Raw genomic sequence first — 24282 nt, forward strand, 5'->3', positions numbered from 1 at the left:
AGTGCCTCCATCCCATCTCTTATGTACCTTTTGGGCCCTAATATTAAGGAGAGACCGTGCCCCTTAATAACTGCTTTGTAGGCCTCCCACAGGGTCTAGGTGTTCTGAGAATTATTGTTCTGTTGCATTCAGGAAGCCCTCTCTAGTGCTAGGAATTTTGAAAAACCAGGGATTAGAGGTGATGGTGCGGCGCTCTTGTCTATTGCCTAGTTCATATACGGCCCACAGAGGGTAGTGGCTGGAGATACCCCTGGCCTAGTGGTGGAAGCAAGGGAGCTAATATGCAAGGAACAGGATATATATAATAGATGCCAAAAGACCACCGTGGGCGCCAGAGTGGAATGTGTAGTGTTGTGTCAAGGGATTGATGGCGCTCCATGTGTCCACAATTCCCAGGGCCGAGAAGAATTCTGCCTGCGGGTGGCGAGGGGGTGCTATCTGTCTGAGGGGCCAGCGATCTTTAACATCACAGAGTGACATGTTGAAATCTCCTCCCATCAGTAGTTCCCGTCCGGAAGACGGAGTAGGAGAGTACTCAAATCAGGGAGCATAGTGTTGTGTAGTCGTGACAAGATGTAAGCAGAAAGCATATTAATAGTTGCACCCTCCCATGTCCTTGAAAGGGCAGCATACTTCCTGTGCGTATCAGACCAAGTGTGGTGGATCATGAGTAGCAGTGTCTTTTTCACCAGTATTCCCAACTCCTCTTGAGCCGGTATTGTAGCCAGCGCCGGCAACCATCTTGCCATCTCGTACTCCCATCTGTCCATACCCCTACAGGCATTACCCATCAGTGCATGTCCTGGAGAAGTACCACATCCGTGGAGTGACGTTTTATGTATTGCAGTACTACCCATCATTTGATTTTGTCCCCTAGGCCATTGACATTCCAGGACATAAGCTGGGTGTGTGCAGTGTCTACCTCGGCAACCATAAGGGCAAGTAGGTCATGGGTGCATGTCCTCCCCATCTCATTAGTGTAATCAGGTGGTTGCACTGGAAACGCGTGTAGTGCAGCTGTGCCAGCGACAGTGCAGTGTAAAGTGCTTGCTGTAAATCAAACAAAATAACAGAACAAACAAGGCCCCTGAACATATCCCCTTACCCCGCCTCCCTGCATAGATGACTTTGAACTGCCTGCCCCCTCAATTGTGCAGAGTGCCTGTCACCCCAAACCAACGTTCAACTTATAGGTGACAGTGGCAACCACCGAGAGGCTCCCCCTCTGCCAATTTTGAAAGGTCAAGTGTTACCATACTCTCCCCCATTTGGTTGAGGCAACTCGCCCAGAAATGCTGTGGTCCACAGTCACAGGCATAAAGGGCACTTCTTGGGTCTACGTCGCTGGTCATAATAAACATAACGAATCGCTAGGTCTCCGGCCTCACCCATCTCCTTTGAACTAGTCTCCACGGGATTTCTACTCAGACACACAACGTTCTTGCCATTGCGGTGTGAGTCTCTGCTGTCGCAGCTCGGCGGGTCCGTGCTGATGTATCGTTGTCTTCCCGCTGCTGCATTCGTCCCCCATACCGGCCTTCAACCATCCAGCCAGTCCCATGCCACCTCCGGTGATGCAAAGTGCCAGGTCTTTTCATTTATCACCCGCAGTTGAGCAGGAAACATCATAGATTAGTTTATCTCTTACTCCCTCAGGGCTTTTTTAACTTCTATGAAACTGTGACGCATCCTCTGGACTCTGAACATAAAGCTCCGGAAGAAGGTGATTGTAGCATTGTCCTGTTTGACCGGTGGTGGAGCACTGTACGATGTTTTGGAGGATTACATCTTGGTAATTGACTATACATGCAGTGATGGGCGTGTGGCACCCCTGGTTTCGGGGAGTGCTCGGAACTTGATGCACTTGCTCGACAGAGAAGTAGTTTGAGAAGCCTATTAAAAATTCAGCAGGAGTGAAATAATGCAACCATCACTGAAACCTCCTTCAAAATGTAGTCAGTAAATAGAAAGAGTTATTTTGTGTGCAGCAACAGACATCACTCCTGCTGCAACGAAGTGCACACAGTATATTACCTAGGCAATGACATACAACACATACCACATATGTCTGAAGCACAAACTAATTGAAGCTAATATGGTCACAACTTTATGTAGAAATCAGAGTTCTATTAGACATGGCAAGTAGAAAAAAATGGCACAATACAGGTGCAATCTAGTGATATTCAACATATACTGTAGTGTAGTTCCTATTTCCCTTATAGGCCCTGTGCATTGGAATAATATACACTATAGTTTTCGCAGAGGACCAAGGTCAGTATGCTCCTATCGAGTACATTAAATTTAATTACTTTGTGTGCCAGCTAACTCAGAGGTCACTAGAAACTTCTCGAATGAACAAGAGGGAATTAGTTTCCGACAACCGCATAAACATGACAACTTTGTTTCCCTTAGAATCGGAACGCGTCTCAGAATCGTGGAAACAATAGATAACAGTTTCACTCAGTCAATCGTGCATGCTTAGTTTCTCCAGAGTTACACAGAAATAGATAGACTGGCGTTTCAATAAAAGGTTTTATTGAACAGTCTTGTTTCCTGTGTAAGAGATATGAGCTGTTACGATCATTAGACAGAAAGCAATATATAATACGCACAGCGTAAGCAGTAAGAAGAAATAATACTGCAATAGCATTGTCTTTTAGCTGTGACATATATTCATATATACATACATAACTAACACAGGCTAAAAAGTGAATCCTCGTCTGATGCTTCTAAATAGTCCTATCCTCGTGTACCTAACCTAAGTGTAGTGCGAGGTAAGAAGTAGGTGCTGTTTTCTATAGTATGGTATATACTAAGTTTAGTATGCCAAGAGTCCCTCTAGGTTCTAGTCGGCTCCATACCTTTAGAATGAGCGAGGTGAGAATCTCTATCTGGGTCTCAAACTCTAATACCCCGCGAAGGGAGTCAGAACACTGGGAGCTGGATTCTCTGCGAACAGGGATGACAGCGTCTGGTCAGTGCGTCAGGCCGGGATATGGCCTCTTCCGAACTTGCTGTGGCGAACCATGCAGTCAAGTCGTGCTGAGTCGTGCTGTGGTTTGCCACGGTAAGGGAAGCCATATTTATACCTGGAAGGTGCTTAGGAATGCTAGCATTGACGTAAAGTCGGGCAGAGGAAGACGTCATGGATGAACCCCTAAGGAATAGTAGTTCATGCATAATAGATGAGTTCTTGGAGAAATCAATAATTCTAGCTAGGAAATGTCCCGTTCGGCTTAAGGGTCTGGTTTCTAAGAACTCGTTGTGACGTGGGAAGGACGGATGTAGGTGACCATGCTTGTATTTGGTTAGCATGGCTAATGCCTAAATAAGGGCTGGGATTCTATGCCTAAATAAGGGCAAAGCGAGTTGTGCCTATATAAGGACATGATTCGGGGAATCCTATATATGGGTGTCGAAATCGTAACACAACAATATCACCTACAAAAAATAAACGTAGATTGAACCGTCTACAATCCAATCCAAATATGGCCCGAACACTAATACTATCCCAATGGAGCCTCAAAATCCAAGCACTGCCAGCAAAGCCATAACATGTTTCTTCTTTGACTCCGACATCCTCAGGGCTACTAACCTATACCACAAAACACCACAATCATATGGTGATAATACGTCCGTGGCAAGGATTCTGACCTCGGGGGGGATCACCGCTTATCAAGGGGGTGCTGGAATGGATTTCCTCTAGTGATTTTTACTTACGTAGTACGCTGTGGAGGATCGCTACCTGATACCACGTTCTTATAAGTTTTACGTTGTAGGTTAAGGACTATTCCTGTGATTATTCACAATAGACACATATGTGTTCAAACAAAGCTACAATATCACCATATGATTGTGGTGTTTTGTAGCATATGTTAGTAGCCCTGAGGGAGGGCTCGATCCCAGTCCTGGTTAAGACAAAGGTCCGGGCACCTCTCCAGCACTCCTAAGTCCTCGTCCTTGAGGTCATCGAGTGTGTCAGGTAAGTGGCATAAGAAACACAAGAAGTCGAAGCATGCTTCAACTTCTCCCCGTCCGTCAGCTGATGTGACGGAGGAGTCTCAACGCTCTCGGCCTCATTCTCCAGAACCTGCTCCTGGGTTGGCTCCGGTGTTTCTGCCTTTTCAGGAGCCTGAGTGATCTCGGCCCAGCTTAAAGAGTTCTATGATGCCATGTACCTCATATTTGGGTTCCCTGACCCCCCCCCCCGCTTCGCCTTTGGGCTCCGGAGGCTCAGAAAGGGCTCCATTGGGTTACCGTGGCTGCAGCTCTGGTCCCAGCACCGAGGCGCCCAAATGGATCCAGAGGTAGATCCAGCGCCAGTCGTGCCCCTACAACCATCTCCGACACCTGCCCTGTGCGAGACTCCAGATGCTGCCGGCACCCCCAGCAGCTCCAGCCCCATTCTTATCCTCGACGACCCGGAGCTGGATCGGCACCTATCAATGCCGATTCCGGTGCCGTCAGCACCCTTGGGTCCTAGGTCGATTCCTCAGCCTTATTTTCCTCAGCCTAATTTTTAGGGGCTAGGAATAGAGGAAGGTTGAGAGTGGTCGCTGGACCCTTTACAAGACCAGCCGGAGCACAAAATGGACTGGTATGAGGAATTGGGTGAGGCCAGTGGACTGGATACCTCCTCCGATTCTGGCCTGCTTTCCCTCCTACTGTGGCTATGGAGGAGGGAGCATCATATGCTATGGTGGTGAAAAGGGCAGCCGAGGTCCTGGACCTTCAACTCCCTTCGGTGGAAGTCAAGACGAACATCTTAACACAGGTCCTGCAGCCAAGTGTCTCCTCCGCGGAACCCCTCCTGACTTTCAACAAGGCCTTGGTTGATGTCCTTGTGGGTACATGGTCCAAGCCCACCGAGAGAGATGCCGCAAGGTACACCATTCGTTGTGGGCTTGACACCACTGACTCACTGGGCAGAGCATTGCCATAGATGGTGGCTGTTCGACGACTTTTCTGGGTATGTCCAGTCTATCCTTATGGACATGCCCTTCTATGGCATCCGTCTCTTCGGAGACCAGGCAGACATGGGCCTGGAGCACTTTAAGGACTCGCGGCTACAGCCAAGTCATTCCGACCTTTCGATAACCGATTGCCCCCATCTTCCTTTTGTCCCTTTCATGGTCACAGAAGGGGCTTTCAGCTGTGCCAGACATATCCTAGTCACGAAACCGTGCAAGTTCAGCAACCTCTGCGCGTCGTTGGTGCGGCTCCTTTCGACCCCATGGATCATGGGGTCAGAGGTCTAGTCAGTCCACTTCTCCCCCTGCAGCCTTTAAACCTTCCTAATCTGGCCCTTCAAGATTAGGGGCAGCAGGTTGGTGGTAGGATCAGCCATCACCTCCACCACTTGCTAAATATTGCATCAGACAAGTGGGCTCTTTAGATATTCCGAAGTTGCTACTCCCTCCCCTTTGAGACTATGCCTCCCTCCACGCCTCCAACTTACGACCGGCAGGACTCTCTTGGCCAGGGGAGCCATAGAGAGGGTTCTGGTGCCAGAAGTAGACTGTGGTTGCTATTCCCGCTACTTTCTGGTCCTGAAGAAGGACAAAGGCCTTTGTCCTATTCTACATCTGCGAGCCGTCAACTACTTCCTCTGAAAGGAAAAGTTAAAAAGGCTCACTCTGGCTCATGTCTTGTCTGCCCTGGACCCCGGAGACTGGATGGTAGAGTTGGACTTGCTGTACGCCTATTTTCACATTCCCGTCCTGCCTGCCCATCAGCGCTGCCTGCGGTTCATGGTAGTCCAGAAGCCCTTTTAGTTTATGGTGCTTCCCTTTGGCCATACCAGCGCCCCTCAGGTGTTCACCAAGGTGAAGGTGGTGGGTACAGCCCTTCTGCGCCGATCAGGGGTGCCAGTCTCGACGACTGGCTGTTGAAGGCAAACTCGCCCCAGACTATCCTCTCCCACCACCAGACTACACCAAATCACCTGCTTTCGCTGAGGTTCACTATCAACGTGTCAAAGTCACACCTGACTCCCTCTCAGATGCTCCCTTTCATTGGAGCTGTTCTGGGCACAATGCAGTTTCAAGCCTATCCTGCCGAGCGGCGAGTCCAGGAGATTCCAGGCTATCATACAAATGTTTCAGCCTCTATCCTGGCTTTTGGTGAGACTGACTCTGAGGCTGCTGGGCCTCATGGCCTCCTGCATCCTGCTAGTGACACATACCAGATGGCATATGTGGGCTCTGCAGTGGGACTTGAAGTCCCACTGGGTGCAGCATCAGGGTAATCACTCCAACATGGTCCAGATCTCAGAGGAAACTGCGCAGGATCTGCAGTGGTGGCTTACCAACGCAATTGGGGCAGTAGGCAGACCCCTCTCCCTTCCCCAACCAGCTCACACCATAGTGACAGATGTGTCACTGCTGGGGTGGGGCAGCCATCTGGGAGAGGTGGAGATCAGAGGACTCTGGTTTCCGGGGAAACCCAGGCTCCACATCAACTTGCTGGAGCTCCAAGCGATTCGCTTGCCATTGAAAGCTTTTCTCCCTTCCATCAAGGGAAAGCTTGTTCAGGTGTTTACAGACAACACCACCGCCATGTGGAACTGCAACAACAGGGCGGGTGGGGTACTGGACCCTTTGTCAAGAGGCCCTGCATCTAGGGACATGACTGAAACAGCAGGGCATATCCCTGGTAGTTCAACACCTGGCACGTTCCCCTAATGCCAGAGCGGACAAACTCAGCCGTCAATGCCTAGTAGATCACTAATTGCGCAAGGTCTCTTTCAGAAGTGTTAGAGAGCCTTGGTTAGATCTGGTCACCTCCGCCGAGAACATGCATTGTCAGTAGTTTTATACGCTGGAGGCACTCACACGGCAATGCTTTTCGTCTCCAGTGAAGCTCAGGCCTCCTGTATGCCTTTCCGCCAATATTACTCCTGTCCAGAGTTCTAAAGAAGATCAAGAGCTACCGGGTCCAAGTCATTCTTTCGGCTTCGGACTGGGCACAGCGAATCTGGTATCCAGAGCTTCTCCAACTGAGCATCAATCCTCCGATCAGGCTGCCCCTTAGGGAGGCTCTTCTGTCGCAGCAGCAGGGGAGGGTCCTCCAACCAGATCTGTCAACTCTACGTCTTCTTGCGTGGAGATTCAGCAGCGGCAGTTGATGGCATTAGACCTTCCTCCCGTAGTCTGTGATGAGATTTTGGCAGCCAGGTGTCCCTCTACCAAGACCATGTATACCTTGCGGTGGCAGAAATTTGTAACATATTCTACAGAAAGGTCTATTGATTCTCTTTAAGCTTTCTTCTCTCAAGTCCTTCTCTTTATTTTGGCCCTGCCCCAGCAGAGCTGTGCTCTGAGCACTCTTAAAGGGTACCTTTCAGCCTTTTCTGCTATCTTGGGCTGCCAGACCAACCCTCTTTATTTAACTCCCCTATTGTAAACAGATTTCTTAAAGGGCTTGTCCATATGTTTCCACCTGCCCCATTCATCATGCCTTAGATGGACCACAATTTGGTTCTCACCTTCCTGGTGTGCGCTCCCATCGAACCTCTGCACAACTGCCCCCTCCGGCTGCTTTCCATCGAAAAAACCTTTTTAGTGGCAAGAACTTCTGCCAGGATGATGAGTGAATTGAAGGCTCTCTCATCCGAGCATCCTTACCTGACCATCTTCCCTGATAAGCTGGTGCTTCGCAGTAAGGCCTTTTCATACTGAAAGTGGGAACACCATTCCACGTGGGGCAATCAGTCACGTTGCCCACTTTCTATACTCTTCCTCACCCTGCTAAAGAGGAGGAGCAACTTCACTGTCTGGACCCAAAAAGAATGTTGTTGTGCTACCTTGACAGCACTAAAGAGTTCCGAGTAGATGACCAACTCTTCATGGGGTACGTTGGATCAAAGAAAGGTTGCACCATGCAGAAGAGGACTATCTGGCGATGGGTCACCCACTGCATCAAAACTTGCTATGCTCTGGCCAAGAAACAGCCTCCTGAAGGCTTAAGAGCTCATTCCACCAGAGCTAAGCCTGCCACCACAACGTTGCAACGTAGTATTCCAGTACTTGACAATTGTCAGGCAGCAATGTGAGCATCACTACACACGTTCACTAAGTACTACTGCCTGGACAATCAAGTCCGCAGGGACGTTTTTTTTGGCTGCTCTGTACTGCAGGACTTCCTGGTCTAAACTTGTCCGCAGTTCCTTCTCCGGGGAGAAGGTAAGGAATCTGCAGCGCAATGTCTCTGTCAGATGGCCAATTTACTTACCTTTGGTAACACATAATCTGGTAGAGACATGATCTAGCTGCAGATTCCATACCGACCCACCTATCTTCCCCGTACTGCAGACAGGTTCAGGGCTGGTCCCTAGTTGTTCTAAACACACCACTGTCAGTGCACTTCATGGCTCTGTGCTCCTGGTGTGTAACGTTGAGAAAAGTAACTGACTTCAGTTCGCCAAGGTGGTGCAGACGCCACTTCTGGTGCGGACAGCGTCATGCGGAGCCGACCGATGCCACCTACCGGCACGCAAGGGTATTGCTTGAGAAAAAGTCTTCTGGATCCCGCTTGACCCCTGGTATATTCTAAGGTAACGAATCTGCCACTAGATCATGTCTCTACCAGATAAGGCGTTACCGAAGTTAACTAACTTGTCTGTCAGCCCTCACCAATGTGAGGAGATGGAATTAATGTTGGCCTCAAGAGAGCCAAGAATGCCTTGTATGGCTACCATGATATCTTTGAAGGTGGGTGCGTCCCCATCGGGCGGTGTAAGGTCCACGGGCTCTGAGGCCCCTCTTTTGCCGCTGCCACAGTTTTGTCTGTTGGGAGGGTATATTTGTCCAGTTTGGTTTGAAGTGTACCTTATGCACCTCTGCCACCTGTCATCACCATAGGTTATGGCAGTTGGTGTGCCTTGCTGTAGAAAATAACGGGGGGGGGGGAGGGGGGGGAGTTTCACTTCGGTATTCACTGCCGCCAGCCAGGAGAGGAGAAATAGGGCAAAAGCCTCACCCCCACGGCCTGTCAGTTTCCCTCTGCTGACCCCCATGGCCCCTCAGTCATTACTGGCAGTCTGCAGCAGCTCAGATGCTACGCAAGGCTAAGAGCAGCAAAGGTGCACAGGCCCCACACCAGCCCGCACTGTGCTCTTCGAAACCCATCTCATCCAGAGACAGCATCGGTGATCTGTCCTCCAGGGTCTCTGGGGCACGGGGCAACTATGCCTCCTTGAAGTGCGGTCGCCGTGGTGAGGCCTCTCGCTAATGCAAAGCGGAGTGTGCCGCCTTCACTCACCTCGTGGGGCCTCTCTTCCGCACAATAATTTATGCCAAGGTCTGACAATTTTCCTCATGCGACCGACACTGGTGCTCTGGCACCACAGTTGCAAGCGCGGCATCAGTCGCAGTGATGCTGCTTCTCGTTGTTATCTGCTGAAAGAACAATTGATGGATAAAATGCTGATCAATGTCAAACATTCACCCCCGTACTGAGCCTAAATCCATTGTTTTGTTGCTCCCCATGCCATTCCAGTTTAAACCCAGCCATATGCAAATCAGTCTTGACCCTGTTCGCCATGGGAACAATTCAGCCCGAACTGCCAGGCCAGGTTCTCCCTGGACCGGTTTCTGGATTATCAACATGCGACAGGGTCCAAGGAGCGCTCACTACATCGTCGAGTCACCCTCTGTCTCCCAGCTTCTCACGGTCCTCTAGAGCAGGGATGCCACAAGACTCCTCCGAGTGTGTCGATGGACGTGTGGGCCACCGGATATAGGCCCTGCTGGGCCAGGGTTCAACTGTCTACCTCCGCTTCAGTGTGGGGCGGGTGACAGCATGCAGCGTTCTCTCGTACCTCTTCTGATCCATTGCTCTTCTGCAACCCCTGTGAGGCGGGCAGCGGTTGACTCAGAAGCCACAGTCGAGGCTGCGGCTCCCCGCCTTTCACTAGTCTTCACCTCAAGGTAGGGTGAAAGTAGGATTGTCAACCAAAATAGAGGGAGTTCTGGTATCTCGGCAGCCAGTAGCCTCCTAATTTCCAGCTAAGTCGGCATGGAAACAGGATATTGTGGTGGATGTAAGGGGATAGAGGCCGTGGATAGCGGGAGCCGCTGTAGCTAGCCACCATCTTGTTTGGTGGTTGGACAATCCCACATCTTCTACATTTCTTATCAGTTCAAAAAATACAAACTGTCTAGATTGCTTCATTCTGCCTCTTCCTGTTTAATGCGGTACAAAAGGAGGTGGTGATGGACGGAGCATCAGAACCAATCAAACACTCACACCCAGTCAACAGATCTGGGTTTGATCCATCACCGTTCTTTAGCCCACTCTGCCACCCCAGTTCGGACATGGCCATATGCAAATCAGTCTGACCCTGTGCCTCATGGGAACAGTCCAGCCCGAACTGACAAGCCATGCCTTCACTGGACCGGAAACAAGCTTCCTAGGACCGGTTTCTGGCATTTCAGCCGTCTTCAGCCAGGCTTGCTTGAATCCAGTGGCAAAGTGAGCAAGGGACTCACGTCTGAGCATACCCTGCCAACTTATGGCGAACAAAGGCTATGTTGGTCTTGCTGGACCTGTCGGCGGCATTCGACACCGTCCCACACGCCGGCCTCCTCCTAAGACTCAGGGAGGTAGGTCTGCGGGGGACGGTGTTGGACTGGTTTCAATCCTTCTTAACCGACCGTCGGCAGGTGATCTGGGCTCCTCCGTTCTCCGCGGAAATGCCTTCGCTAGAGGTGGGGGTGCCTCAAGGATCCATCCTGAGCCCCACCATATTTAACATTTATGTGGCCCCTTTGGCGAAGGTCGCTGAGGCATTTGGAGCCCGGGTCATCTCATACGCTGATGACACCCAGCTCCTGTTTACCTGCAGGAAGGGAGAGGTTTTTAATGGCGACAGAATCAGAGACTGCCTGAGTGCTGTTTTTGCATGGTTTCAGCACCAGAACCTGAAATGTAACTCGGATAAGTCCGAGTTGCTCTTTTTTGGCTGCGCTGAGGACCCTGGCTGGAAATCGTGGTGGCCTTCCGACATGTTCCCCCCTGAGAAACCATCTGCCCAAGTAAAAAATCTGGGTGTGGTATTTGACGACAGTCTTTCTTTTCGTCCCCACATCACGGGCCTGGCGGGGAAATGTTTCGGTATCCTGAAGATGGTGAGGAAATTTCTCCCACTGCTTTCCCTTCAATATCGCAAGAACATCGTGCAAGCACTTGTGGGCTCGCGTTTAGACTACGCTAACGCACTTTTCTCTGGTCTGCCTAAATATCTGGTATCCAGATTGCAAGTTGTCCAAAACTCGGCGGCCAGAGCCATCTTTGGCCTTCCACGGAGAGCCAGTGCCTCTCTACTGCGCGGTAGGCTGCATTGGCTGTCTATCCCTAGCAGAATTAGTTTCAAGGTCCTCACGTTGGCGTTTAAAGCCCTCCACTGCATTGGCCCAGCTTACCTCAGGAAGCGGATTGCTCTCTACGTTCCCCGGAGGAGTTTGAGATCTGCTGACCTGGCTAAAGTGGAGGTACCAGTGATCAAACGCGTGCGGATGGGAGGCCGGTCTTTCCAGTTTATGGCGGCCAGTTTGTGGAATGAGCTCCCTCTGTCACTCCGCAAGGCTAACAATCTTCTGGCCTTTAGAAAGGAGCTCAAGACGCTCCTCTTCTCCGCCTAACCAGTGGGCCTACAGTGTTTCTGCCGCTGGGTTTTTCTTGGTTGTGTTCAGGACTCTCTGCCAAAGCGCCGGGACACCCGTGCTGGGTAGCCGTGCGCTCAAGAAATATAGTTCTAACATAACAAAGCGGTACAAAAGGGGGTGGTGATGGACGGAGCATCAGAACCAATCAAACACTCACACCCAGTCAACAGATCTGGGTTTGATCCATCACCGTTCTTTAGCCCACTCTGCCACCCCAGTTTGGACATGACCATATGCAAATCAGTCTGACCCTGTGCCTCATGGGAACAGTCCAGCCCGAACTGCCAAGCCATGCCTTCCCTGGACCGGAAACAAGCTTCCTAGGACCGGTTTCTGGCATTTCAGCCGTCTTCAGCCAGGCTTGCTTGAATCCAGTGGCAAAGTGAGCAAGGGACTCACGTCTGAGCATACCCTGCCAACTTATGGCGAACAAAGCGGTACAAAAGGGGGTGGTGATGGACGGAGCATCAGAACCAATCAAACACTCACACCCAGTCAACAGATCTGGGTTTGATCCATCACCGTTCTTTAGCCCACTCTGCCACCCCAGTTCGGACATGGCCATATGCAAATCAGTCTGACCCTGTGCCTCATGGGAACAGTCCAGCCCGAACTGACAAGCCATGCCTTCCCTGGACCGGAAACAAGCTTCCTAGGACCGGTTTCTGGTATTTCAGCCGTCTTCAGCCAGGCTTGCTTGAATCCAGTGGCAAAGTGAGCAAGGGACTCACGTCTGAGCATACCCTGCCAACTTATGGCGAACAAAGCGGTACAAAAGGGGGTGGTGATGGACGGAGCATCAGAACCAATCAAACACTCACACCCAGTCAACAGATCTGGGTTTGATCCATCACCGTTCTTTAGCCCACTGTGCCACCCCAGTTTGGACATGGCCATATGCAAATCAGTCTGACCCTGTGCCTCATGGGAACAGTCCAGCCCGAACTGCCAAGCCATGCCTTCCCTGGACCGGAAACAAGCTTCCTAGGACCGGTTTCTGGCATTTCAGCCGTCTTCAGCCAGGCTTGCTTGAATCCAGTGGCAAAGTGAGCAAGGGACTCACGTCTGAGCATACCCTGCCAACTTATGGCGAACAAAGCGGTACAAAAGGGGGTGGTGATGGACGGAGCATCAGAACCAATCAAACACTCACACCCAGTCAACAGATCTGGGTTTGATCCATCACCGTTCTTTAGCCCACTCTGCCACCCCAGTTCGGACATGGCCATATGCAAATCAGTCTGACCCTGTGCCTCATGGGAACAGTCCAGCCCGAACTGACAAGCCATGCCTTCCCTGGACCGGAAACAAGCTTCCTAGGACCGGTTTCTGGCATTTCAGCCGTCTTCAGCCAGGCTTGCTTGAATCCAGTGGCAAAGTGAGCAAGGGACTCACGTCTGAGCATACTCTGCCAACTAATGGCGAACAAAGCGGTACAAAAGGGGGTGGTGATGGACGGAGCATCAGAACCAATCAAACACTCACACCCAGTCAACAGATCTGGGTTTGATCCATCACCGTTCTTTAGCCCACTCTGCCACCCCAGTTCGGACATGGCCATATGCAAATCAGTCTGACCCTGTGCCTCATGGGAACAGTCCAGCCCGAACTGACAAGCCATGCCTTCCCTGGACCGGAAACAAGCTTCCTAGGACCGGTTTCTGGCATTTCAGCCGTCTTCAGCCAGGCTTGCTTGAATCCAGTGGCAAAGTGAGCAAGGGACTCACGTCTGAGCATACCCTGCCAACTTATGGCGAACAAAGCGGTACAAAAGGGGGTGGTGATGGACAGAGCATCAGAACCAATCAAACACTCACACCCAGTCAACAGATCTGGGTTTGATCCATCACCGTTCTTTAGCCCACTCTGCCACCCCAGTTCGGACATGGCCATATGCAAATCAGTCTGACCCTGTGCCTCATGGGAACAGTCCAGCCCGAACTGACAAGCCATGCCTTCCCTGCACCGGAAACAAGCTTCCTAGGACCGGTTTCTGGCATTTCAGCCATCTTCAGCCAGGCTTGCTTGAATCCAGTGGCAAAGTGAGCAAGGGACTCACGTCTGAGCATACCCTGCCAACTTATGGCGAACAAATCGGTACAAAAGGGGGTGGTGATGGACGGAGCATCAGAACCAATCAAACACTCACACCCAGTCAACAGATCTGGGTTTGATCCATCACCGTTCTTTAGCCCACTCTGCCACCCCAGTTCGGACATGGCCATATGCAAATCAGTCTGACCCTGTGCCTCATGGGAACAGTCCAGCCTGAACTGACAAGCCATGCCTTCCCTGGACCGGAAACAAGCTTCCTAGGACCGGTTTCTGGCATTTCAGCCGTCTTCAGCCAGGCTTGCTTGAATCCAATGGCAAAGTGAGCAAGGGACTCACGTCTGAGCATACCCTGCCAACTTATGGCGAACAAAGCGGTACAAAAGGGGGTGGTGATGGACGGAGCATCAGAACCAATCAAACACTCACACCCAGTCAACAGATCTGGGTTTGATCCATCACCGTTCTTTAGCCCACTCTGCCACCCCAGTTTGGACATGACCATATGCAAATCAGTCTGACCCTGTGCCTCATGGGAACAGTCCAGCCCGAACTGCCAAGCCATGCCTTCCCTGGACCGGAAACAAGCTTCCTAGGACCGGTTTCTGGCATTTCAGTCGTCTTCAGCCAGGCTTGCTTGAATCCAGTGGCAAAGTGAGCAAGGGACTCACGTCTGAGCATACCCTGCCAACTTATGGCGAACAAAGCGGTACAAAAGGGGGTGGTGATGGACGGAGCATCAGAACCAATCAAACACTCACACCCAGTCAACAGATCTGGGTTTGATCCATCACCGTTCTTTAGCCCACTCTGCCACCCCAGTTCGGACATGGCCATATGCAAATCAGTCTGACCCTGTGCCTCATGGGAACAGTCCAGCCCGAACTGACAAGCCATGCCTTCCCTGGACCGGAAACAAGCTTCCTAGGACCGGTTTCTGGCATTTCAGCCGTCTTCAGCCAGGCTTGCTTGAATCCAGTGGCAAAGTGAGCAAGGGACTCACGTCTGAGCATACCCTGCCAACTTATGGCGAACAAAGCGGTACAAAAGGGGGTGGTGATGGACGGAGCATCAGAACCAATCAAACACTCACACCCAGTCAACAGATCTGGGTTTGATCCATCACCGTTCTTTAGCCCACTGTGCCACCCCAGTTTGGACATGGCCATATGCAAATCAGTCTGACCCTGTGCCTCATGGGAACAGTCCAGCCCGAACTGCCAAGCCATGCCTTCCCTGGACCGGAAACAAGCTTCCTAGGACCGGTTTCTGGCATTTCAGCCGTCTTCAGCCAGGCTTGCTTGAATCCAGTGGCAAAGTGAGCAAGGGACTCACGTCTGAGCATACCCTGCCAACATATGGCGAACAAAGCGGTACAAAAGGGGGTGGTGATGGACGGAGCATCAGAACCAATCAAACACTCACACCCAGTCAACAGATCTGGGTTTGATCCATCACCGTTCTTTAGCCCACTCTGCCACCCCAGTTCGGACATGGCCATATTCAAATCAGTCTGACCCTGTGCCTCATGGGAACAGTCCAGCCCGAACTGACAAGCCATGCCTTCCCTGGACCGGAAACAAGCTTCCTAGGACCGGTTTCTGGCATTTCAGCCGTCTTCAGCCAGGCTTGCTTGAATCCAATGGCAAAGTGAGCAAGGGACTCACGTCTGAGCATACCCTGCCAACTTATGGCGAACAAAGCGGTACAAAAGGGGGTGGTGATGGACGGAGCATCAGAACCAATCAAACACTCACACCCAGTCAACAGATCTGGGTTTGATCCATCACCGTTCTTTAGCCCACTCTGCCACCCCAGTTCGGACATGGCCATATGCAAATCAGTCTGACCCTGTGCCTCATGGGAACAGTCCAGCCCGAACTGACAAGCCATGCCTTCCCTGGACCGGAAACAAGCTTCCTAGGACCGGTTTCTGGCATTTCAGCCGTCTTCAGCCAGGCTTGCTTGAATCCAATGGCAAAGTGAGCAAGGGACTCACGTCTGAGCATACCCTGCCAACTTATGGCGAACAAAGCGGTACAAAAGGGGGTGGTGATGGACGGAGCATCAGAACCAATCAAACACTCACACCCAGTCAACAGATCTGGGTTTGATCCATCACCGTTCTTTAGCCCACTCTGCCACCCCAGTTCGGACATGGCCATATGCAAATCAGTCTGACCCTGTGCCTCATGGGAACAGTCCAGCCCGAACTGACAAGCCATGCCTTCCCTGGACCGGAAACAAGCTTCCTAGGACCGGTTTCTGGCATTTCAGCCGTCTTCAGCCAGGCTTGCTTGAATCCAATGGCAAAGTGAGCAAGGGACTCACGTCTGATGCTCCGTCCATCACCACCCCCTTTTGTACCGCTTTGTTCGGATCACTGACTAAATATCGAAGGTCACAATATCGACCTACAAAAATATCGGAACAAAAATATCGATATCAAGAATATCGACTTCCTATCTACAACATGGTAAGTACAAAAATATCGATAATTAAATATCGATGTCAAAAATATCGTTAGTAAAAAATATTGTTTTTTTTTTAGTTTAAAAATATATGTAAAATAAACCAAATAATACTTATAAATAAATAAACATAATTAAATATATTTTAAATTAATAGTTAATATATATAATTCAATAAAAACATTATCAAACATATACATATAATATATAATATATATACTTACTTAATAATTAGTTTTAATTATTATTTTTGTAACGTATAAATTATTAATTTTGTAAAATAAATACCAATACATCTATACACATAAAACAATAACATTAATAAATATTAAATAATTACATATAGAAAATTTAAAAAAAAAATTAATTTGAATATTTTTTATTATTAATGATATAGTACATTAGCTGAAATAATATAAAACATAGTAAATATCAGAGAAAATAAAACTACTACTCCCCAACAAAAAAAACAGTAAGGAAAATGTTGGATAGCGTAGGGCTAAAAATTACTATTTCCACTACAGGGAGTGTAACAGTAGGGAAAGTGTTGGATAGCATAGGGGTAAAAATAACTATTCCAACTCCAGAGAGTGCAACAGTAGGGAAAGCGTTGGATAGCGTAGGGGTAAAAATTACTATTCCCACTCCAGAGAGGGCAACAGTAGGGAAAGCATTGGATAGCGTAGGGGAAAAAATTACTATTCCAACTCCAGAGAATGCAACAGTAGGGAAACCAGTGGATAGCATAGGGGTAAAAATTACTATTCCCACTCCAGTGAGTCCAACAGTAGGGAAAGCGTTGGTTAGCGTAGGGGTAAAAATCACTATTCCCACTCCAGTGAGTGCAACAGTAGGGAAAGCATTGCATAGCGTAGGGGTAAAAATTACTATTCCCACTCCAGAGAGTGCAACAGTAGGGAAAGCGCTGGATAGCGTAGGGGTACAAATTACTATTCCCACTCCAGTACGTGAAACAGTAGGGAAAGCGCTGGATAGCGTAGGGGTAAAAATTACTATTCCCACTCCAGAGAGTGCAACAGTAGGGAAAGCGCTGGATAGCGTAGGGGTACAAACTACTATTCCCCCTCCAGATAGTGAAACAGTTGGGAAAGCACTGGATAGCGTAGGGGTTCAATGAACATAATAACCAATTAAATAATTTGTTATTAAAAAATTGCATAATAATAATTACTTTACAAAATAATTAACAAATACAAATAATTTAAACTAAATATTTTAATAAAAAACATTAAATTACATCCCACACAATTCCCTCTTTAACACACGACACACTACACATACAAAAACACAATAAATTTAACTATCAATTTATCTATTATTTACAATTAATAATACATTCTTTATAATTAATATAGTTATTAATTTACTAGTTAATACATATTAACTACCAAATTACAATTAATCACAAATTAATTATTAATTAACAATACATTAATTAGCAATAACAACAAATAAAATGAAATCATAAATTATTTATATTTACTATATTTAACTAATAACAATTAATTACCAATTAATAATTAATTAACTATTAATAATAAATACAAATAAAAAAACAAAATCATTAATTATTTTAATTTAATTACATTTCACCCTATTCCCCTATAAACCTACAACCCACTACACGTATAAATTCACATAATTAATTTAATTATCAATTAATCACTTAATAAAAATAAATCACAAATTAATTATTAATTAACAATAAATAAATTAACAATCACAATAAATAAATATTAATAATAAACTAATTATAACTAATATAATTAACCAATTAATAAAATTCATTTACAATTAATAATTTAACTAACAATTAATTAATCATAAATACCAATTAAACAAAACATATTAATTCATTAATTATAATTAAATTACTTCCCACCCTATTCCCCTATAAACCCACAACCCGCTCTGATACTAAAACGCTAAATTTACTTTAAAATAATTATTAATCTCTAAACATTTATTTTTAAATGTCATAAAATACATTACAATAATCTTTAACATACAAATAAAATACATATAAATATCGATATTATTGACATCGATATTTTTGCTTACGATATTACTTACATCGATATTAAGTACTTCGATATTATTTACATCGATATTACTTACCTTGGGGTCGATATTCTGTCCATCGATATTCTTGACTTCGATATTCTGTCCCTACGATATTAACAACTCGATATTATTGTAGGTCGATATTAAAAACTCGATATTTTGACTAACCACCGCTTTGTTCGCCATAAGTTGGCAGGGTATGCTCAGACGTGAGTCCCTTGCTCACTTTGCCACTGGATTCAAGCAAGCCTGGCTGAAGACGGCTGAAATGCCAGAAACCGGTCCTAGGAAGCTTGTTTCCGGTCCAGGGAAGGCATGGCTTGGCAGTTCGGGCTGGACTGTTCCCATGAGGCACAGGGTCAGACTGATTTGCATATGGCCATTTCTGAACTGGGGTGGCAGAGTGGGCTAAAGAACGGTGATGGCTCAAACCCAGATCTGTTGACTGGGTGTGAGTGTTTGATTGGTTCTGATGCTCCGTCCATCACCACCCCCTTTTGTACCGCTTTGTTCGCCATAAGTTGGCAGGGTATGCTCAGACGTGAGTCCCTTGCTCACTTTGCCACTGGATTCAAGCAAGCCTGGCTGAAGACGGCTGAAATGCCAGAAACCGGTCCTAGGAAGCTTGTTTCCGGTCCAAGGAAGGCATGGCTTGGCAGTTCGGGCTGGACTGTTCCCATGAGGCACAGGGTCAGACTGATTTGCATATGGCCATGTCTGAACTGGGGTGGCAGAGTGGGCTAAAGAACGGTGATGGATCAAACCCAGATCTGTTGACTGGGTGTGAGTGTTTGATTGGTTCTGATGCTCTGTCCATCACCACCCCCTTTTGTACCGCTTTGTTCGCCATAAGTTGGCAGGGTATGCTCAGACGTGAGTCCCTTGCTCACTTTGCCACTGGATTCAAGCAAGCCTGGCTGAAGACGGCTGAAATGCCAGAAACCGGTCCTAGGAAGCTTGTTTCCGGTCCAGGGAAGGCATGGCTTGGCAGTTCGGGCTGGACTGTTCCCATGAGGCACAGGGTCAGACTGATTTGCATATGGCCATGTCTGAACTGGGGTGGCAGAGTGGGCTAAAGAACGGTGATGGATCAAACCCAGATCTGTTGACTGGGTGTGAGTGTTTGATTGGTTCTGATGCTCCGTCCATCACCACCCCCTTTTGTACCGCTTTGTTCGCCATAAGTTGGCAGGGTATGCTCAGACGTGAGTCCCTTGCTCACTTTGCCACTGGATTCAAGCAAGCCTGGCTGAAGACGGCTGAAATGCCAGAAACCGGTCCTAGGAAGCTTGTTTCCGGTCCAGGGAAGGCATGGCTTGGCAGTTCGGGCTGGACTGTTCCCATGAGGCACAGGGTCAGACTGATTTGCATATGGCCATGTCCGAACTGGGGTGGCAGAGTGGGCTAAAGAACGGTGATGGATCAAACCCAGATCTGTTGACTGGGTGTGAGTGTTAGATTGGTTCTGATGCTCCGTCCATCAGCACCCCCTTTTGTACCGCTTTGTTCGCCATAAGTTGGCAGGGTATGCTCAGACGTGAGTCCCTTGCTCACTTTGCCACTGGATTCAAGCAAGCCTGGCTGAAGACGGCTGAAATGCCAGAAACCGGTCCTAGGAAGCTTGTTTCCGGTCCAGGGAAGGCATGGCTTGGCAGTTCGGGCTGGACTGTTCCCATGAGGCACAGGGTCAGACTGATTTGCATATGGCCATTTCTGAACTGGGGTGGCAGAGTGGGCTAAAGAACGGTGATGGCTCAAACCCAGATCTGTTGACTGGGTGTGAGTGTTTGATTGGTTCTGATGCTCCGTCCATCACCACCCCATTTTGTACCGCTTTGTTCGCCATAAGTTTGCAGGGTATGCTCAGACGTGAGTCCCTTGCTCACTTTGCCACTGGATTCAAGCAAGCCTGGCTGAAGACGGCTGAAATGCCAGAAACCGGTCCTAGGAAGCTTGTTTCCGGTCCAAGGAAGGCATGGCTTGGCAGTTCGGGCTGGACTGTTCCCATGAGGCACAGGGTCAGACTGATTTGCATATGGCCATGTCTGAACTGGGGTGGCAGAGTGGGCTAAAGAACGGTGATGGATCAAACCCAGATCTGTTGACTGGGTGTGAGTGTTTGATTGGTTCTGATGCTCTGTCCATCACCACCCCCTTTTGTACCGCTTTGTTCGCCATAAGTTGGCAGGGTATGCTCAGACGTGAGTCCCTTGCTCACTTTGCCACTGGATTCAAGCAAGCCTGGCTGAAGACGGCTGAAATGCCAGAAACCGGTCCTAGGAAGCTTGTTTCCGGTCCAGGGAAGGCATGGCTTGGCAGTTCGGGCTGGACTGTTCCCATGAGGCACAGGGTCAGACTGATTTACATATGGCCATGTCTGAACTGGGGTGGCAGAGTGGGCTAAAGAACGGTGATGGATCAAACCCAGATCTGTTGACTGGGTGTGAGTGTTTGATTGGTTCTGATGCTCCGTCCATCACCACCCCCTTTTGTACCGCTTTGTTTGCCATAAGTTGGCAGGGTATGCTCAGACGTGAGTCCCTTGCTCACTTTGCCACTGGATTCAAGCAAGCCTGGCTGAAGACGGCTGAAATGCCAGAAACCGGTCCTAGGAAGCTTGTTTCCGGTCCAGGGAAGGCATGGCTTGGCAGTTCGGGCTGGACTGTTCCCATGAGGCACAGGGCCAGACTGATTTGCATATGGCCATGTCTGAACTGGGGTGGCAGAGTGGGCTAAAGAACGGTGATGGATCAAACCCAGATCTGTTGACTGGGTGTGAGTGTTTGATTGGTTCTGATGCTCCGTCCATCACCACCTCCTTTTGTACCTCTTCCTGTTTAATAACTGTACCTAAGTTCCGGAGGTCAAGATTGGGAGAATGTGCCTTTTCTGTGATCACAGCACAGTCATGGAATAGACTGCAGATTGAGTTATGCTCCGGATCTAATATTTCAACATTTTGTAGGTCTCTAAGAACTTACTTTCTCACTCAATATTATAAATAGAGACTTAGAAGCCCTAATTTGCCTTTAGGATACTTGTTATTTGGCCAACAAAGTTAGATGCCTTAACTTAGCGCCTGGACACCTTAGGGTAATCATGTGCTCCACAAATTAATAAATAAATAATTGTATGAATATTTAGGCGGCCTGGGCCTCCGAATTAAAATATAAGTGTTGTGACTTGCAGATTGTTGCACTTTTCTTATGAGTAGTAGGTGTTACATTAGGCAGACCTCAAATCATGTATCGTAGTTCGCAGATATTCAGTTAGTTGATTATACGTCTCAATCAGTGAAGGTGTCTGAGAGGAGTCAGATTTGATAGGCAGACCTCAAATCATGTATCATAGCTCGCAGATATTCAGATAGTTGATTATACGTCTCAATCAGTGAAGGTGTCTGAGAGGAGTCAGATTTGATGAGCAACAGTTGTTTCTGGCTTGCATTTTTCTCTGTTAAGAATTGTAGATGTATCTGTAGGAGGATATTGCTTTGTGGCATTTGGTAACTCAAACACATTGTAGGAATTTGTGGGAGCAACATATTTTTGTTACAGTCTATATGCGACAACACTGGCCTTTCCACCGCAAACTATGCATGAAAGTGTTTTCTTAAACACTTCCATTTTAAACCATTCAACGATTCATTACTAGTATGTAGAGGAACACATCAACAATTTTTTACCATACATATTTTTGGGGTGCTTTACGCTGTTGTTTAAAAGGGGGGTGTTTTTTTATTTGATTTTTTTTTACTTTTATTTTTTCTTATTTTATAAAGTCAACTGAAAAATGAACACATCAATAGCCAACGCTCAAAAAACCTAAAATTAAAACATTTTACAGTATCGTGTGCTTTTAGACATGGCAGTTTTAAAATTGCTGCTGCTCAGCTCCAAGCTCGAATCCACACACCCTAGCTAGTCATGTGCCTACACCCTAGGTGATGTAAAATATTATCACTGCCTAAAATTGGTCACCTGAACCCCATTCTTGTGGCTGTACCCTGCGGTTGGCCTCGGCCTTTGTGGGGTTGGTATGGCACAGTCATTCTGTAAAATACCTTATCTTGGGGTTGTGAGGACGTGAGTGGTTACCAGGCAGTATATTGTATGGACGCTGTTGTTTTCCTGTTATTTCCCTTATAGTCCCAAAAATGCTACTGTGCTCTTATTAGATAAACTATTGACTCAAATTCAGCATTTGGCACTCTCCAAGTAGCAGAGGCGACCAATGACATATTATTCTAAGAGGTCGCATAAGTTAGTCAGTTAAATACACTTTAAGACATTGGTTGTCACCAGTAGCGGGTGCTACTGACCAAGGGTGGTGAGGTGGAGGGCGGATTTTCTTTTTTTTAAAGGACTTTACTTCTTACTGCCGACCGTTGCCTTAGTGGAGGATCCGCCACTGGTTGTTGCTGAATTGACTTTAAAGCCCAGCCAGTGCTACAACTTCAAATACCAAGCCTTTGCAAGCCAACAGGCCCCCCTTGCATTTTGAGTCCTGCCTAAAATATTAAAGAAAAGCCTGTCACATTGAAAAAAAACAAAAAGGAAATTCCTTTAAGTATGCAGTGCATCTATAAGATAAAAAAAAAGAATGGATGATGATTCAGTGCACTTTTGAGATGTATTGTCACTCATACATTGCAATACAAGTGCTCCATGGGAGATGGAATAATACATCAAACACCCAGTAGCATGAGGTGAGAGGATAATACTCCACTGGATGGAGCCAAGGCCGTCTGTGTATATTTTAAAAAATCAATAACAAAAAGTCTTGCAGAAAGGTGCTCTGTGAATCCATATCTAAAACTGGATTTTTATTTATATGTAGGTAATGTAAAGAGTTAAAGTTATGATGTATACAGAAAACCAGACGGTTCTTGGACCTTCTGGAGTGAAATTCGATCTCAAACATTGGGGGCTGAGATACAATTACAAACATTTGTATTGATTTTAATTTATAGTTTTCAGGTTTTCTGTTATGTTGGTACTACAGTCTGGACTTATGTGACTCTGTAGCCATGGTGATTTCCGCATGATTATGGATTTGCCGCTTTTGTCACATAGTCCACCATCTGCTGCATAATCTGCAGATTTCACCCCAAATATTTTTAGCTCAATAGGATCAAAAGTTACAAAAAAAGCACCAAAACGGGGTTCCGCACAGTAGCAGACCACTTGTAAAGGTTAACTGATGAGTTTTAGTTGCTGTTTGCTGTGTTCATGTGTTAATCTGGTTCTAATCAGGTGCAACTTTGCCCAGAGAGTATTAATAGAAGTTGAAATGACAAAATGACGAAATAATACTAACACATATTATGCTGCAGTATGGGCATAATTTGCCTTTTCTTGCCGCCTAATTTTGGCAAACCTGCTATATAATTTGGCCTTTTTTTCCTGCATAATTCCAGTGGCCATGACTCTGAAGATGGTCATAACTCTGCTCCTTATTGGACCTTCCACCCATCAGGGACTCAGGCTTGTGCAAGGGAAGCTGATAATAGGCTTTTTGTCTGAGTCTCTGTACTGGTCCAGTCCTGGATACCAGGTTTGCAAACACACTCTGCTGCTGAATTTCAACACCACTGTTGTCCAAGAACAACAATGCACCCTTATTGGCGAACTTCCTTTGGCAACTTGACTCTTTCCAGGTAATGTGGGCAAATGGTCAAATGATCAAGTATTATTGTAGGTGATCTTAGGAGTTAGAAACTCTGTCACACAATGGATACGACTAGATGACTTATCTGTGCAGACAAGGCTACGGCTTCAAAGAAGAATGAGACATGTGTATACAGATAGGTAAATTAAACAGTTCAAATTAGAATCTGTAAAGAAAACCATAAAGTTCTGACATCATCTAGGGCTAAGATACGACATCATATATATTTCTAACTTTCTGCGAATGCTATCCTGTGGTGCTGGGATCTTCAGAACCTTCCGAGTCACTGCTTCTTTCAGGACTTTTCCCCAGCTGGGATTCAGGCCTGTGCAGAGGAT

The 24282-nt window shown here is 47.5% G+C and overlaps 1 protein-coding gene across 1 annotated transcript in view; it reads left to right on the forward strand.

The window, feature by feature from the left end:
* Window positions 1–24282, forward strand: part of SPTBN4 (spectrin beta, non-erythrocytic 4) — a 1597753-nt gene that overhangs the window by 631901 nt on the left and 941570 nt on the right. The window lies entirely within an intron of this gene.

Source organism: Triturus cristatus, chromosome 9 (assembly GCF_964204655.1).
Source record: "Triturus cristatus chromosome 9, aTriCri1.1, whole genome shotgun sequence".
NCBI lineage: Eukaryota > Metazoa > Chordata > Amphibia > Caudata > Salamandridae > Triturus > Triturus cristatus.